The sequence below is a fragment of the Adiantum capillus-veneris genome, chromosome 2 (assembly GCF_014529385.1).
Source record: "Adiantum capillus-veneris isolate H3 chromosome 2, ASM1452938v2, whole genome shotgun sequence".
Lineage (NCBI taxonomy): Eukaryota > Viridiplantae > Streptophyta > Polypodiopsida > Polypodiales > Pteridaceae > Adiantum > Adiantum capillus-veneris.
In genome coordinates, this window is record NC_140932.1 from 131,257,251 (window position 1) to 131,273,349 (window position 16,099).

Here is a 16,099-nt window from a genome sequence, read left to right on the forward strand (position 1 = left end):
TATCATCTGATGACACGAATAACCCGTAGGTGCACGTAGGCAATCTCGTAAGCTTGTCAGGCTGAGACCAATCTACACATACACACTTTTATGATGCATCAATCACTAACCCTTGTAGAATGCAACCCACTCTATCCCTAAACGCTCACAACACTATTTACATCTCAAATGAACTCGGAATCGCATCAAACTTACTAGGCACCATCCTCTCACTAGGATATACTTACCTATAAGTCTAATCTCACTAGATTTGAACCCTAGTTATCTCTTCAGGAGTATCTTTCTTCAGAACCTCTTTTAGAACTTCCAAACTTCACCAAAGAATTTGATGTAATCACAGATTCTAGTAACCTTGCATTAGGAGGTTTCCTTACTCAAGAAGGAAAGCCTGTAGCTTACACTTCTCGGAAGCTTAGGACTAAAGAAAGGTGTTATGATACTTTAGGAAGAACAACAAGAAGATTTCTTCAAACAACTTAAGGAGTATCTTTCTTCAGAACCTCTTTTAGAACTTCCAAACTTCACCAAAGAATTTGATGTGATCACAGATTCTAGTAACCTTGCATTAGGAGGTTTCCTTACTCAAGAACGAAAGCCTGTAGCTTACACTTCTCGGAAGCTTAGGATTCATGAAGTGAATTATGTTACACATGATTTAGAATTGCTAGCAGTTATTCACGCTCTCAAGCTATGGAGACATTATCTATTGGGATGCAAATTCCAATTAGTAAGAGATCACAAGAGCCTTAAGTGGATTTTTACCCAACCTAACCTTAACATGAGACAAAGAAGATGGATAGAGCTCATGCATGAAGATGATATTGATATTAAATTTAGACCAGGTAAAGATAATGTTGTGGTAGATGCCCTAAGCCGTAAAGCTTTTTTGTGGGCAATTTCCATGGCTAACAAACCTATTTTAGACAAGGTCTCAGATGCTTCTATCAAAGATGTAGATTACCAAAGAGGGTATCATCAGATTAGCCTAAACCTCTACATTACTCCGCGGAAGATGGAAAAATTTACTATAGGAATCAACTCTCCATACCTAAGGATTCTTCCCTAAGGAATGCTATCCTATATGAATCACATGATGGCCCAACTTTAGGACATCCAGGTTATGCCAAAACCCTCAATGCAGTTTTGCAGAAGTTATTATTGGCAAGGTATGAAGGGCGATGTCCTTTGCTATGTCAAGCACTATTTGTCTTGTCAAAGGATTAAGGCGGAGAGACTAAAGATGCCAGGTGAACTACATCCTTTAGATATACCCCAAATGATATGGGAATGTATTAGCATGAACATTATCACCAGGTTTCCTTCAGTTCAAGCTAGCTATGATTCAATCATGGTCATAGTTGAGTTGCTTACTCACTTGATCCCAATCAAGAAAACCTTTACAGCTTCAGATATTGCTCGTTTGTTTCTAAAGGAATTTTTCAGAATTCATGGTTTATCCAAGAGGATTGTCAACAATTGTGATGACAAGTTTACTTCAAAGTTTTGGGTATCATTGTTTCAAGCTATTAGAACTCAGTTATGTTTTAGTACTGCTTATCATCCTCAAACTGATGGCCAAACTAAAAGAGTTAATCAAGTAATTGAAGACATCCTCATAGCATACTTCAATAGAGAGCCTTGCAAGTGGATTCAATACCTACCCTTGGTAGAGTATGCATACAATTCCTGTACTCATAGAAGTATTGGAATGACACCTTTTAATGATCTTTACGGTCAAGAATGTTGATCACGTCTTACCTTTTCGACCCCACTATAAGGGTAGAAGCCTCAAAGAAAATGCTTGAAAAAATGGAAGCTCAAACCATAGCTATTCGAAGGGATATTCAAGCAGCTCAAGATTGTATGGAGACTTGAAAATATCTGATCGGATTTTCAGGGAAGGTGACAAAGATTTCTTACGAGTAAAATCCAAAAAGAGAAATCTGTCTCTCGGAAGGTATAAAAAGCTTAGATACCGATATTGTGGACCTTACGAAATAATCAAGGTTGTAAGTGATTAAGCTTATAACCTAAAACTTCCTTCCCATCTCAAAGTGCATGATGTATTTCATGTAAGTCTAGCTAGTAAAACCTTATGTACATAACCTTGACCATGTCCTTGATGATGAGAAAATCATTTTTCCTGCTGAAGATGCTCTACAACTTCAACTTGATACTATCCTAGAAAGTCGAGAAAGAAAGTTTAGGAATAGATCTATAACAGAACATCTTATCTTATGGAAGGATTTCCCTCTAGAAGATGCTACATGGAAAGATAAGACAAGTCTTCTTAAGGATTATCCTTCACTGTTCTTGAGATGAGGGTATCTCAAATTCTAAGTTGGGGAGATTGTAAGGTTTCCACTTTCAAATTCCACACAAGTTCTATTACGCATTTAATTTTTTCAACCATCATTTATTATTTAAGATATTTGAGTTCAAATGATAAAATGTAGGGTGAGAAAACCTAGAATTTAAAATTCACGGTACAAAATTCTGATATGTTTAGCTATACAAAACGCTAACTAACTTATTGCAAGACTTAAATTTACTTATTGTTGAATTTTCTCTTACTAATGTAAAGTTATTCTATGACTATAAAGTTTAACTTAAGAATCTAAAGTAATTTATTATTAAACAGAATAATTATAAAGTCAAACGATACACGTGGCGGCACATGAAGGCACATAGACTCACCTGGACTCACATAAGAGGGGACAAAGTGGGACACATAGTCACATGGAAAGGAGAGGTTAGTCATAACTAATCTTAATGATGAGGGGGGGCTTTGTGGCCTTATCTCTTGATGATGAGGACAAATTGGTAAAGCTAATGGGTACCACAAGGGGACCAAAAACGCAAGTATGAATTTTACCAAAAAAAATTAAAAATATATATTTCTTTTGAAAAAAGTTGAACGTTTTTCTGTTTTGCTTTAAATAGAGCATCCATACTCACACTTTAGACATAGAGATTGCCTCTATAACACTCCCAAAGTGCTGCCACTTCTCTTAGAGAGAAGGCGTCCACAACCCACTAAGAGAGAAAAAACTCTAGTGGATTAATAAGGTACATATTAATTAAGCATTTAATTAGCTTTAGGAAAGATGTGTGTCTGTTATCTCTTACTCTAATCTCTAATGGGTTAATAAGATTCAATAAGATTTAGGAAGGATGTGCATGTGTTATAGCTTCCTCTAATCTCTAATGGAATATTCAATTAGCTTTAGGAAGGATGTGTGTGTTATCTCTTACTCTATTCTCTTTAATGGATTAGTAAGATTCAATTAGTGTTAGAAAGGATGTGTGTGTGTATTCTCCCTTATCCAAATCTCTCTAATTATACCTATTCTCTCTAGTTAGTACATCTTAACTAATAACTTATGCATAGTTAATTGAAAGTTAATATATAAGAGTACTCATCACACTCTTATTATGCATGATGAAATTCTCATACACCAATCTTATGATCAATTAAATTAATTAATATTTTGAATAATACTAAAAATTGATTTAGTTGAAGTATAGAAACTGAAGTTAGAATTGGATTAAAAATCTCGTAGTTAATTATACACTTAATTTTTTATTAGTTAAGATTAGGAAAGATTTGGAGATATAGAAATTAGGTGTAGTGTAGTAACACTTACTGCGAATCCGAATTGGCGAGGGTTTAAATTACAGCCTCTCCTTGGAAAATTTTAGTAAAGCAATATTCAAGAAAAATAACAAGGTTACTTATATATTAAAACAACCTTAGATTTCAAGGATATTGACCAATTTAAAGTTTTAAGTGTGTAACTTAAGTGTAGTACAAAAAAATGGCCCCAAAGCATGCTCAAATCCAAGGCACTAATGATCACGAAGCCGGTACAAGTAACGGGGGAACTCCTACGGAATATGCTATGCCTCCACCAATCAAACCAATCGAAGCTATGGTACATGTTAGTATTGCAATTTCAAGTTATGCATCATTGCATATGCGAGACCATAAACATATATTAATCACCTTAAGAAAGGAAAACACGGACCGAAACCAAGGGGCGTAACCCCAAGAAACTCGGCATATGTATGACAAGTAGGAAAGATTGTTTCGTTAAGTTGTTTTCCATAGAAAAGAGTACTGTATATCTATACATGAGATGACCTAGCTGGATACTGCAATTATGCTTTGCCATGGCGTGAGGATGACACCCAGTTTGGCACTATTGTTTCTGTGGCAGGAGTACGTCCAGTTTGGCACAATGAGTACTTGTCGAGTGGTATGAGACGCTCAAGACGACAAGGGTTTTTATGAATAATGTATATATCGATCGGACCTAATGGTGCAAGTAAAGATTCTTAAGTAAACCTAATTCAAAAATTGGTGGTTTAAAAATAGACTACTTCTTGCTTGATTACTATTTGTAATATTGTTTGAAGGGATGTTGAAATGAACGAGTATCATGAATAAGGTAAAGAAACATGTATGTTTAAACAATGTGGTAGTAATTAGGTAACAAAAGAAGGGTGAGTGCGGTGTGGAAAGTGGGTACGTTCCCTGCTAAGGCAATGTCTGTTGGTTTTTCTTTCTCAGGATTGGAGACGTATCAAAGGTACTCCGCTCCTCTCGAAAGGAGTAGGGACCTCACAAATGTTTTCCATGACAACATCATAGCTAAAGGCCGAGTTCCATCGAAAATTTAAAAAAAGGGAAACGTTCATAGGCTCCTTCGGTGCTCGAATGAACATAGGCGAGCATGTCATGATAAGTAAGGGGTTGATAGGGTCTTAGGCCCCTGTCACACTGGGATAGGCAAAAGAAGCCCAAGCTCAGTTGGCGAGCCACTATTCGCTGGGGGGAAAAGCAAAGTTGGCCGCGAGGTGTTGTCACAGGGGAGGCCACGCTTGCCCGAGCATCTTCTCAAAACGTGGGTCTCTTTGCTCTTGCATGAATTGCATGTACATGCAGGCCATGGAGAAGGGGGTCGAGAATGACCGTGTTCATTGTGGCTAAGCATGAAGTCGAAGGGCCATGTGCTAGACTGCTTAGGCGTGGGGAGTGCAAAATTTGACCATAGCCTAATCGGGGGAGATTGGTCTAGTTGGGGTCGCCATGGTGCGGGAAGCATTTCATGACACTACTCCATGACCAGTAGAGCATTGTACCACGTGGGGTCTCTCCCTTTGGCTCATCTGTGTCACCTACAATGCCATAACCATTTTCTAGCTTTGTTTTCAAACGTTCTCCGGCCAAGTCCATTAGCGTTGGTCAATCAAGTTTTGAGTTAAGGGGTGTACCCACCCAAATGCATCCAGCTCTAGCAACGGAGTTCCCCTCTTGCTTCGGTTTGAGAGAAGACAATGGGTACTCCACATTGACTCATAGATAAACAATTTAAAATTCTTAAAAAATTTCAAGGTACGAATATCATCATTCGGTAAGCCGACGACTAAAACAGAAAAGTAACCCATACCACAAGTATGCAAGGCATGGTAGGGAGAATCATGGGCCTGCATAGAGGACGACTTGCGATCTCAAAGCTTCAACATGAGCTTGCATGGAGGTTGATTTGCGACCTCAAATCCTTAAAGAGATCCTTTTACATAATCTATGTGGCTTGCATGGGAACACACAAGAATTTTACCACGAGGGTTTTCTCGCGAGTTGCGATGGGATGACACATGCTCGGCATTAAGGTACGTTTTGATTGTGCCATTCATGTAAATGTTTTTATGCTTTGAGTACGGAATTCTGTTGAACAAGGGCGAAAACTAGCAAAAATTATTTTTTGTATGTAGCACCATAAGCTGCACCATGGTACCTCAATCGTGTTTGAACAACGGAGCAAGGCTTCAACAAGGCAAAGTTTCCTAGCGGTAAGGGCAAGTCTAGCATGGCTCATGACTTGCAAGGAAAACTTATCTGAGCAAGGCTCAATGGCATCCCATAGACCTGAAGATCAAAGTGGGTTTTGATCATGACAATGTGGCAAGGTTTCCTAGCAACAAAGGCAAGTCAAGCACGTCTTGTTACTTGAAAAGAAAAGGTAGACAACAGGGCTGACCAATGATAGCAATACAAGAAGCCAGCAAGCACCATCTTTCTCTCTAAGAGGGCATGGATCCTAGGTAGTTGTTTCTCTTTGAATGCACACAGACATAGACATGATTGACTCATTGTTGGCTAGGGTGATCTAACGCGTTTTTAGAGGTACTTCACAATGAGCATGTGCAAAGAATTCTTGCACATGTAAGCTTTTTGTTTTTATCTTTAATGTCGATAGTTTTACCCTTTCAATGGGAATATTATTTGACAAGGTTTCCAAATCACTAGAATTAATTTTCTTCTATATTGAATATGAAAATACCCTACCATGCACATCTAGCAAGGCTGCATGAATTTAGTTGGCCATTGATTTCATTGGCCAGTATCTCCTTAATGTATCCTCTTGTGCTGTCGAGCAAAGGGGAAAAACAAGGCTTTAAGGAGCATGGCTCCCTACCTATATTTATGCATTAGGAACATGGTTCCTCCAAAGCAATTACAATGTGCAGCAATTATAGCTTGTCAGAGTGCAGGCAACATACATACATGAACACTTGGGACACACATGGACATGCACAGCTATGAGCCGATTTTTATGAACTATGACAAGTGAAGAGATGTGCTCCTCAGGTCGAAGGCGGATATCCATTCCTACCTGAGTCCAAGCACAATGTGCCAAGCATACACACGTGCAAAAGTTCTTGCATGTAAGGATGCATGCAGTGAAATAGACTCTCTCTCTCTCTCTCTCTCTCTCTCTCTCTCTCTCTCTCTCTCTCTCTCTCTCTCTCTCTCTCTCTCTCTCTCTCTCTCTCTCTCTCTCTCTCTCTCTCTCTCTCTCTCTCTCTCTCTCACACACACACACACTCTGTGTGTGTGTGTGTGTGTGTGTGTGGGTGTGTGTGTGTGCATGTGCAGGTGCGTTACCTCCTCCGCTCGATTCTCGATAATGACCATAGCGATGTGTAAGATTTTGTAGCCGAGGAGTCTTGCTGCTGCGTCTGTTGGAAATGCTCTATTTATAACATATCGCGCGAGCCTGTGTGAGTGTCAATGTGCACGCGAACTCACAGCTAGCTAGGTCCTTTAAGCTCTAGGAGTAGCAAGACATGAGAGATAGATAGATAGAGAGAGAGAGAGAGAAACACTCGTCAACTCTTAAAAAGGACATTGCTATTACTGGTCCAAAATATAGGGCCACACTTTTTGTAGTAAAATCAAATTGTTGCATTGGCATCTGCCTCAGGCAGTGCCAACAAAACCAAGGACTCTTGCAACACCATGAAAATTGAGAAAATACCCAAAATATTGCTAAAATTTCAAAAATTCCCAATATATCCTTGTATATATTTTGGTTGGATTTTTCAAAATTTTCTAACCTTTATTCCTTTTTTACAATTGAGATCCATTTTCGTGGGTTCTTAGTGAGATCAGAAAAGAGACTCATTACTCTCTCGAGCCCTTATCGATATCTTTTTATGCGGGGAAGAGCCCGCGTGGTTTTCTTTTTTTATTTTTTTAAAATTTTTTTTGGGAGGGGGGGGGGGGGGGGTCTCTTCAAGGTACTCTACGAACACAAAGCCAAGCATGCTTGCAAAGACATGAAAACTAAGAAAACAAATAATCTTGACACACACAAATTCACCCATGTGAACTTCTTGCAAAGTACCACATGACTTTCAAAACGCACCCATTGCCCCTCTGCCATTTGGAGAAAGATACTCACTTTGAATTCTTGGTAGTTCAAGAGATGGCATGGAGCAAGCTACACATGCTACCTACACTCAAGGTTTCATGCTTTTTGTTTTCAAAGTTTAGGGATTGCATTTGCACATTGAAATATATCACTAACTTTTATGTGCTTTCAAAAACTTGTCACATTTCTCACAAACAGTCTACAGACTACTATAATGAACACAAAAGGTGTGTCAAAAGCTTTTTTCACTTGTAGAAGTACAACGCATAATGGCATACATCCTTCGTAAAGAAAAACGAAAAAAATGAAGGAGTAGCCTACACATGCTATCCACACTTTGAGGTTTTGAGTAGCCGTCCTAGTTGGACGCAGAGAAGTGGGTGGGGATTGCACAAGAGACACAAGACAATCCTGATAGATTTCAGCAGTAGAGAGATGCAGCCAGAGCACGTTTGGAGTCTACTAGAGAGTCACGTCTTGGGAGTGGAGGCTACCACACACTTTGACATAAGTTTGTAAGTATTATACGTATGCTTTAAATTGTTGAAATTATGTACGTTATTTGAAGATTTATCTCATGATTAAACCATAATTTTGCAAGAAGTTTCCGTGAAGCGCCTTATGACACGCCGAGAGGAGAAGTATGGGTACCAACATGGACTTGTGGCCCTTTTGACCCAGCTGTCTGCAGAAGGAGGGAGAGGATGTCAACTGGGAGGCATTACCATGAGGGTCTTCTTGATACAGTCTCACTCAGTCGTCTTGATACAATCTTCTTGGTATAGTCTTTTTTTGTAGTTGTGGTCTTCTTGATATAGTCTTATGCAATGATTGTATACACTACATTTTCACGCTTATGTTTATGGTTTTGCATTCCGTTTGCGATTATGATTTTGGTATGAAAATTAGGTTATGGTTATGGTTTTGCAATTATGGTATGGCACGGAGGTTATGGTTATGGTATGACACAGAGGTTTTGGTCATGATTTGGCAATCAAGTTAAGAACTGCTGGCATACAAAAGAAACATAGACACATGCATGGATGTGAGCACAATAGCCATGTACTTGGTTCAGCAAAGCCAAGGTTTTATTCGACAACAAAGCACCCTCCAAGAAGTTAAATAGTGAAATTCTCAGTAACAATTTCAAGAATTGCCCTTGCCTAAAGAAAATACAGTTGTTTGGGGACAAGAAGCCATGGTAAGCATCCATATGACAAAACATCAATAGCTCCATTGACTATTATGACTTTCAATATATTTCGTGTCCTCAACCTACATTTACTTGCATTTTAAGCCACCATTAAGATATATGCACACAACTTAGAGAGACACGGCCAACAAGTATCAGAGCTTCATTCATACAATTACATAAAGCATGTATAGATGTGTATTTTATAAATGAGAGTACGGATATACCAGACTTTGGCATGTTGATCGAGTTGTTTACCTCGCTTGTACTCAAAATTGGCAGCACCCAAATGAGCTTGGCAAGCAAGTGAAGGGCACATCATTATTAGACCGTGCAAGGGTGGCACTGATGGCTTTGCCAGTAGCTCGTGAGTCCGTCCATGCATACTGCAAAGGTCACTCAGGAAAAAGCAACATACGATATGTAATTGCAAAATGAAGGCCATTCCTTATAGTAATCCTTTTCCCAACCCTTTGGCAAAGCTTGCTTTGATTCCCCGCTTCTTGATAGATTGCACAGTGTCTGAATAGAATTGAAAATCTTTTTCTCTCCAAAAAAAGAGTGCATTGTCCTCAGTTGTGCAATACCCTGCAAGAAATATATATGTGCATTGAATCACCATGCGGGCAGGGGAACACATCCTTGATGCACGCACAAGCGTAATAAAGGGTCTAACCTCAAAAGCCACTTTGCTGCTCATGAGTATGTACCTTGGTTTCTAGCAGCAATTCCGATCATCACATAGGCACAAAATCCTCTGGCCAGCACAATGACTGGCAGACCAAAGTGATCAAAGATGATTGCCACACGGAGAGAAAGGCAAGCACCATACCGCACACAAATTGACCCATGTGATGGAACAAGTTCCCTGTCAGTAAAAAAAAACACAAAAATCACAAGCACACTCAATGAGTTTGCAAAAAAAATAAAAATGAAATGACACCTGTACAAGAGAACTAAGAAGCTCAAAAATTGAACCTTAGATCCCAATCGGCTCTTGGACAAGATTGGTATCACTTGGAAAGCCAGCTACAACCTCACCAGTAGATATATTGATGTTAGAAAAGCTCACGTCTTGTGAAAGTAGCTCTTTCACATAGCGAATCCTTAATCATGCAGCTTGTTTTTTTCCGGTGAACATGCATCCACATTGAGACATCTACACTACACAATAGAATGTCTATATTTCTTTTTCAAATAAATTGTACTCATGACATCTATCCTAATTATCCAAATGCTAAGTGCGAATGAGAACGTAGGCTTACCAGTCTATCCAGTCCCAAATAGCACCAAGATCAGGTAGAATAATAGAGTGCATACTGCAAATAATCATCAAGAGGAAATGTTTCAGTCAAGGGGATGGATATAACATCACTTCATGTCATCGATACTAAAGACAATGTAAACTTTGAATCATGAAATCAAGCTCTTTGCTTGAACAATATTCGAGCTATTCAAAGAAAATCATAGAAACAAACACATAATTGGAAAGTCAAGCCTTCTAATGGCATTCCCTTACCGTGTTGTTGTTGATTCTAATAGAAGGAATAGTAGGAAACCAAAGCTATTACTTACCTTGCAAACCTGCTTGGCCATGCAATCAGAGTCTGAAAAGCTTCAGATCAAGTCCATGAGCTTCTCGAGGAAAAGAAGAAACATGGGCATGGTTGCGCCATGCACTAAAACGCCAAAGCCACCAGCCAGCATAGTTACTGCATCCACCCAGTCCGTCTGCTCAGATAGCTTGTGGAAGGCCACTGCTAGCCGTAGCACAAAGGCAGCCTACATTTCAGAGCTCTCAGGTCTCTGGATTTCTTCTCTGTCTACCTCTATCATAGAGGAGCAAGAAGATCTCTCTCTCTCTCTCTCTCTCTCTCTCTCTCTCTCTCTCTCTCTCTCTCTCTCTCTCTCTCTCTCTCTCTCTCTCTCTCTCTCTCTCTCTCTCTCTCTCTCTCTCTCTCTCTCTCTCTCTCTTTCTTTTGACGCTAACCCTGAGTAACTACACAAGATATTGTTACAACAATTTTTGTCTTGCTTTTTCCATTTTGTACTTTGTTGTTGCAACATAACGCAGACTCTAGTCATTGATAAATGATAAAAAACCTCCAAAAAATTTATGAAAGCAATGTATGTATAAGAAACACCTCAAATCTGTGTCAAACAAAAAGACAATGATAAAAAATGTCAGCTGTTACTTGTATTTTTCCATTATTCTCTTGGCCTCCTCCAATGTCAAATCTGGATCGCTGCCATTGGAGGAATTTCCACCTCCACGGTCATCATCATCTTTGTTCAAATAATAGAAGAGATAGTAGCCAACACCACCAATAGCCAGTATAAACAAAGCAATTGAGAAAAAGGACTATAGCAGATACAAGGACCCCACAATGCCAAGGATTGCTACGCCTATTTGCGCCACAGGTCTTGGCACTGACTCCTGCATTTACAAGGTACCAGCTTTGTTCCTACATCTCTGGCAGTTTTAACTGCAACCGCAAATGCTTTGCATAAGTTGGGAGATTTCTGAGGAACAATCCAAAGAGAAGAAAGCGACTTTCGTCTTGAGAACTGCTTGCATTGGAAAGACTTTCAAGCTCCTCTCTGTAAGAAAAGTGGTGACGACAGAGAACGGGATGGTATGATTTCACAAAAGCTTGCCACAGTCAGATCCCCCTCAAACACGTGGCGGTTCCTTGCTTGCCAAATATGGTGCAAGAAGTAGTACCTGATTATTTGAGTGCAGACAAGAAGGGCAGGACTTCCCAACCTGTTACTACCAAAGAACAGATCATTCTTGAAGAACTTAATTTGCTATGTCCTTTGAATCCACTTGCATATTTTCCCAGCCATGTCCCTGATTGTCTGGCATCCCATGAAAAGGTGGGCTAGGTCTTCACTAGCTATTCTGCACCTCGAGAAAACGATCGGACCCAATGCCTCTTTCTTCTATCTTTACGTCCATCGACAGAGCACCCCACATCACTTTCCATAGAAATATCTTCATAAACTGAGGCCACCTTCACTACAAGAGGCTCTTCACATTAGCGACGCTCACACAGCGACGCTCAAAAAAAAAAATTCCCGGCGTCGCTATGAGCGTCGCTATGAGCGTCGCTATAAGCGTCGCTATGAGCGTCGCAAATTTCTTTGTAAATTTGCGACGCTCATAGCGACGCTTATAGCGACGCTCATAGAGACGCCAGCTGGGGTAAAAAAAATAACCGAGCGCGCCCAAAAACTCAGATCTCAGATCTGAGTTTTTCGGCGCCCTCAAGCAAAGAGCAGGTAACGCTCTCCCTCACTCTCTCTCTCTCTCTCTCTCTCTCTTTTTCTTTTACACACACACACACACACACACACACGAGGAGAGGAAGGAGAGCCAGGTATGCTCCTTCCCTCTCCTCATTCTCATGTTCCCTTCCCCTCTCTCTCTCCCTCTCTCTCTCTCTCACACACACACATACACACACACACATAGTGTTTTTGAGAGAGAGAGAGAGAGAGAGAGAGAGAGCGAGAGAGAGTGCAAAAACGCACACACATACATAAACAAAGAATGCACACACACATTGAGAGAGAAAAAGAGAGAGAGAGCATGCATAAACAAAAAACGCACGCATTGAGAGAGGAAAAGAGAGAGAGAACATGCATAAACAAAAAACGCACACATTGAGAGAGGAAAAGAGAAAGAAAACATGCATACGATCCAAAAAAACGCACACACATTGAGAGAGAAAGAAAGAGAAACTAAGGGAGCGTCGTAGGAAACTAATTAAAATTAAAAGACCTAAAGATCTAGCCGACGAGGAGTTGAACTGAAGACCTATTATTCAAGAGAGAAATGGCATAATCAATCTATCATACTTGGCATGGGTGATAGAAAGGTTATACCATTTATCTCTTTTTATTGGCACACACATCCACACACGCGCACACACACAGGAAGAAGAGAGTTATAACGTCGTAGGAAACTATCTTAAAAGACGTTAAAGATTAGGTTATATGTAGACTTACATTAAATTAGATTTAGGTTTATTTTTAACTAGATTTACGTTTATTTAAGCTAGATTTAGATTTACGTTATATTAGATTAGATGCGGGTCTCCATAGACTGCGATGCCTGCATGAAGCGGGTGAAGAAAGCCCTCAATGGAATATAGGGTATTGCTGCCTTCACTCATGGTGGGCTCCGTCGATCCAAAAGTACTGGTGAAATGTCTTCAGAAGATAGGGAAGAAGGTGGATCTTCAGGGCGGCAAGAGTCACTACATCCCCGACACAATGACCATCTAGACAACCTCTAGTCATTAGACTTACGTTAAATTAGATTTAGCTTTATTTTTAGTTAGATTTACGTTTATTTAGATTTACGTTTATTTAGATTTACGCTTATTTACGTTAGATCGAGTCCACGCAAGAATTACTTACGGTGTAGGGTTTAGAGTTAGACGAACAGTGAAAAGATCTACTGTGAAAAGATGTTAAGATGAAGTGAAGTGCTACAGCTAGAGAAGAGGCAAAGGGATTTTGTCCACTACATGCAGTATCATGTAGACGTGGGTGTCTAGATTTCATGTACCCACAAATATAGGTATTGACCAATAAAGACGAGATTATAACCCGGTGGTTCTGATCTCCGTGCACCTCTAGACCGAGGTGTGCGGGGATTGGACATGACTAGAGCATGTGAGGTAAAGAGAGAGAGAGAGAGAGAGAGAGAGAGAGAGAGAGAGAGAGAGAGAGATAAAACGAAGAATGCCAATAGAATATTAAATTTGTTGTCCAGGTTATAAGTTTTTTATCCTCATTATGAGTAGCGACGAGGATGTGGGACCGTCCAACCGAAACACCTATCTCTCAACGAGGGTCTTATGTCCTTGTAATCAATGCAAGCATGCTGTGCGACGGACAAGACGTGTTTCTTTGCAGCACGTTCGATCCATCTATTATAGATCGAGTTGTTGCCAATTATAACTCGTCGGACTCTGACGCTGGCCAACAAGCAGCAATCTTGCAACCCAATAGACGTATTCGCAGGCGCTTTGGTCAAGCAGCATATGTGAGGCCACAAGATGTAGCCTCTGACAGCTCGGGGGATGATCATGCAGAGCACATTCCCAACGAGGCAATGTTTGAGCCCGAGATTGATGAAATGATCGAGACGATCATGGATTCAGAAAGGCTTATCTATGATGATATGAAAAGTGAAGCCGATACATCGTTGTATAATGGAGCACGTATGTCTAGATTGAAAGCACTCCTGGTTCTTCTCAACATGCAGGCAAAGTTTGGATGGAGTGACACTAGCGTCACAACGCTTTTCAGGTGATCTATTACAATTAGTTTACTTTAATAGAACTCTAAATGTATAATGATCTGATAGATTTTTACACGACTGTATCATATTTTTATGTTGTGTAGATTGTTGAAAGAGCACATTCTACCAGCTGACAATGTGATGCCAGATTCCCGAGATGAAGCAAGAAAGATTTTGCGAAACTTGGGGATGGATTACAATTCTATCCACGCTTGTCCTAATGACTGCATTCTTTTCAGAGGGGAATACACAGACATGGAGAAGTGTCCGAAATGTGATTCCGAAAGATATCGAGTAGATCTCCACGGGACAAAAATTCCACAAAAGGTTTTGCGACATTTTCCTTTGCTTCCTCGCATCAAGCATTTCTTCGAATGTAAGTCCATGGCCGCCCTAGCATCATGGCATGAGGAGAATAAATCTTCGGATGGTGTGCTACGAATTCCTGCAGATTGCGCAGCCTGGAAACATATAGATGGAACATGGTCGGATTTTGCCAGGGAAGCTCGAAATTTGCGCTTAGGCCTGGCTATGGATGGCGTAAATCCATTTGGTCAAAGATCAACATCTTACAGTGTATGGCCCGTTGTCATCATCAACTACAACATTCCCCCGTGGTTGACTACGAAGAAGGGGCACCTATGGCTAAGCTTGATTGTGCCAGGGCGATATAAAGTGGGGAATGTGGATGTGTATCTTCGTCCACTATTGGAAGAGCTACAACAATTGTGGATTGGCATAGAGGTGGTGGATATGAGCCGACACACAGGACGACGGAATGCTTTGATCAGAGGTATTCTAATGTGGACCATGCATGACTATCCCGGGCTAACAGAATGCTCAGGTGATCTATTGACACTCCTCTCTCAGACACTGTAAATCTTGTTTTTCCCCATAGTTGATCTATTATCATGTGTATACATGCAGGGCTTCAAACAAGCGGATACAGAGCATGTGTCACATGTGGACCTAGACTGAATGCAGGTAGGGCACCCTCACTGAAGAAGCAAATCTACGAAGGTCATCAAGCGTATCTTCCGGAGAATCATGTGTTACGCGACGGCTTTTTGGGAAGAGAGCCACCAAGGATGTCTGCACAAGCATGGTTAGAGCAGAAGGAGATGTGCGATGACGGATTGCCTCCAGGGATGAAGAGACTATCTCTATGGTACGAGTTACCATACTGGCCCCGACTCGTGATCAATCACTTGCTCGATCCAATGCACATATTCAAGAATGTGGGAAATCTACTATGGGACCATTTGACCGGCAAGAAAGATACTTTGGGAGCCAGAGTTGACCTTAGAAATGTGGATCGTATGGAACAATATTGGCCGCAAACAGCGTCTGATGGATCGATAAAACTTCCTAAAGCACCATGGATTTTCACAGGAGCCCAAGAACGCAAAGTAAAAGAGGCCATTCGATCTTTGCGGACCCCCACTGGCGTAATGCACTCGCTCCGAACGTGTTTTACTAAAGAAGGAAAGCTTACCGGTTTGAAGTCACACGATTGGCATAAAATGTGTCAGGTACGTTCATAGTGGACTTTAATATCATTGCATAAAATGTGGACTTTAATATCATTGCTGCACATACTTTAAAGTTTATTTTACCGGTTGCCATTGAGGGATGTTTGTCTCTCGACATCCGTAACACAATCTACAAACTTGCAAAGCTGGTGCAATGGATCTCACAAAAGGAGATCGACGTAGACTCCATACCATTCGCCAAACTAAATGCTGCGGAGCTTGTGTGCATGTTTGAGAAACATTTTCCTACTACAATACTAACCATTCAGGTGCATCTTCTTATTCACATAGTTGATGAGGTGGAAATAGCTGGCACAGTTCATTCCAGATGGATGTT

At 40.5% G+C, this 16,099-nt stretch overlaps 2 pseudogenes; both read right to left on the minus strand.

Moving 5' to 3' along the window:
* Nucleotides 1-9,312: 9,312 nt before the first annotated feature.
* On the minus strand, nucleotides 9,313-10,749 carry LOC147463633 (ABC transporter B family member 10-like; annotated as a pseudogene).
* A 149-nt stretch (nucleotides 10,750-10,898) lies between these two features.
* Nucleotides 10,899-11,903, minus strand: LOC147463634 (uncharacterized; annotated as a pseudogene).
* Between the last annotated feature and the right edge of the window lie 4,196 nt (nucleotides 11,904-16,099).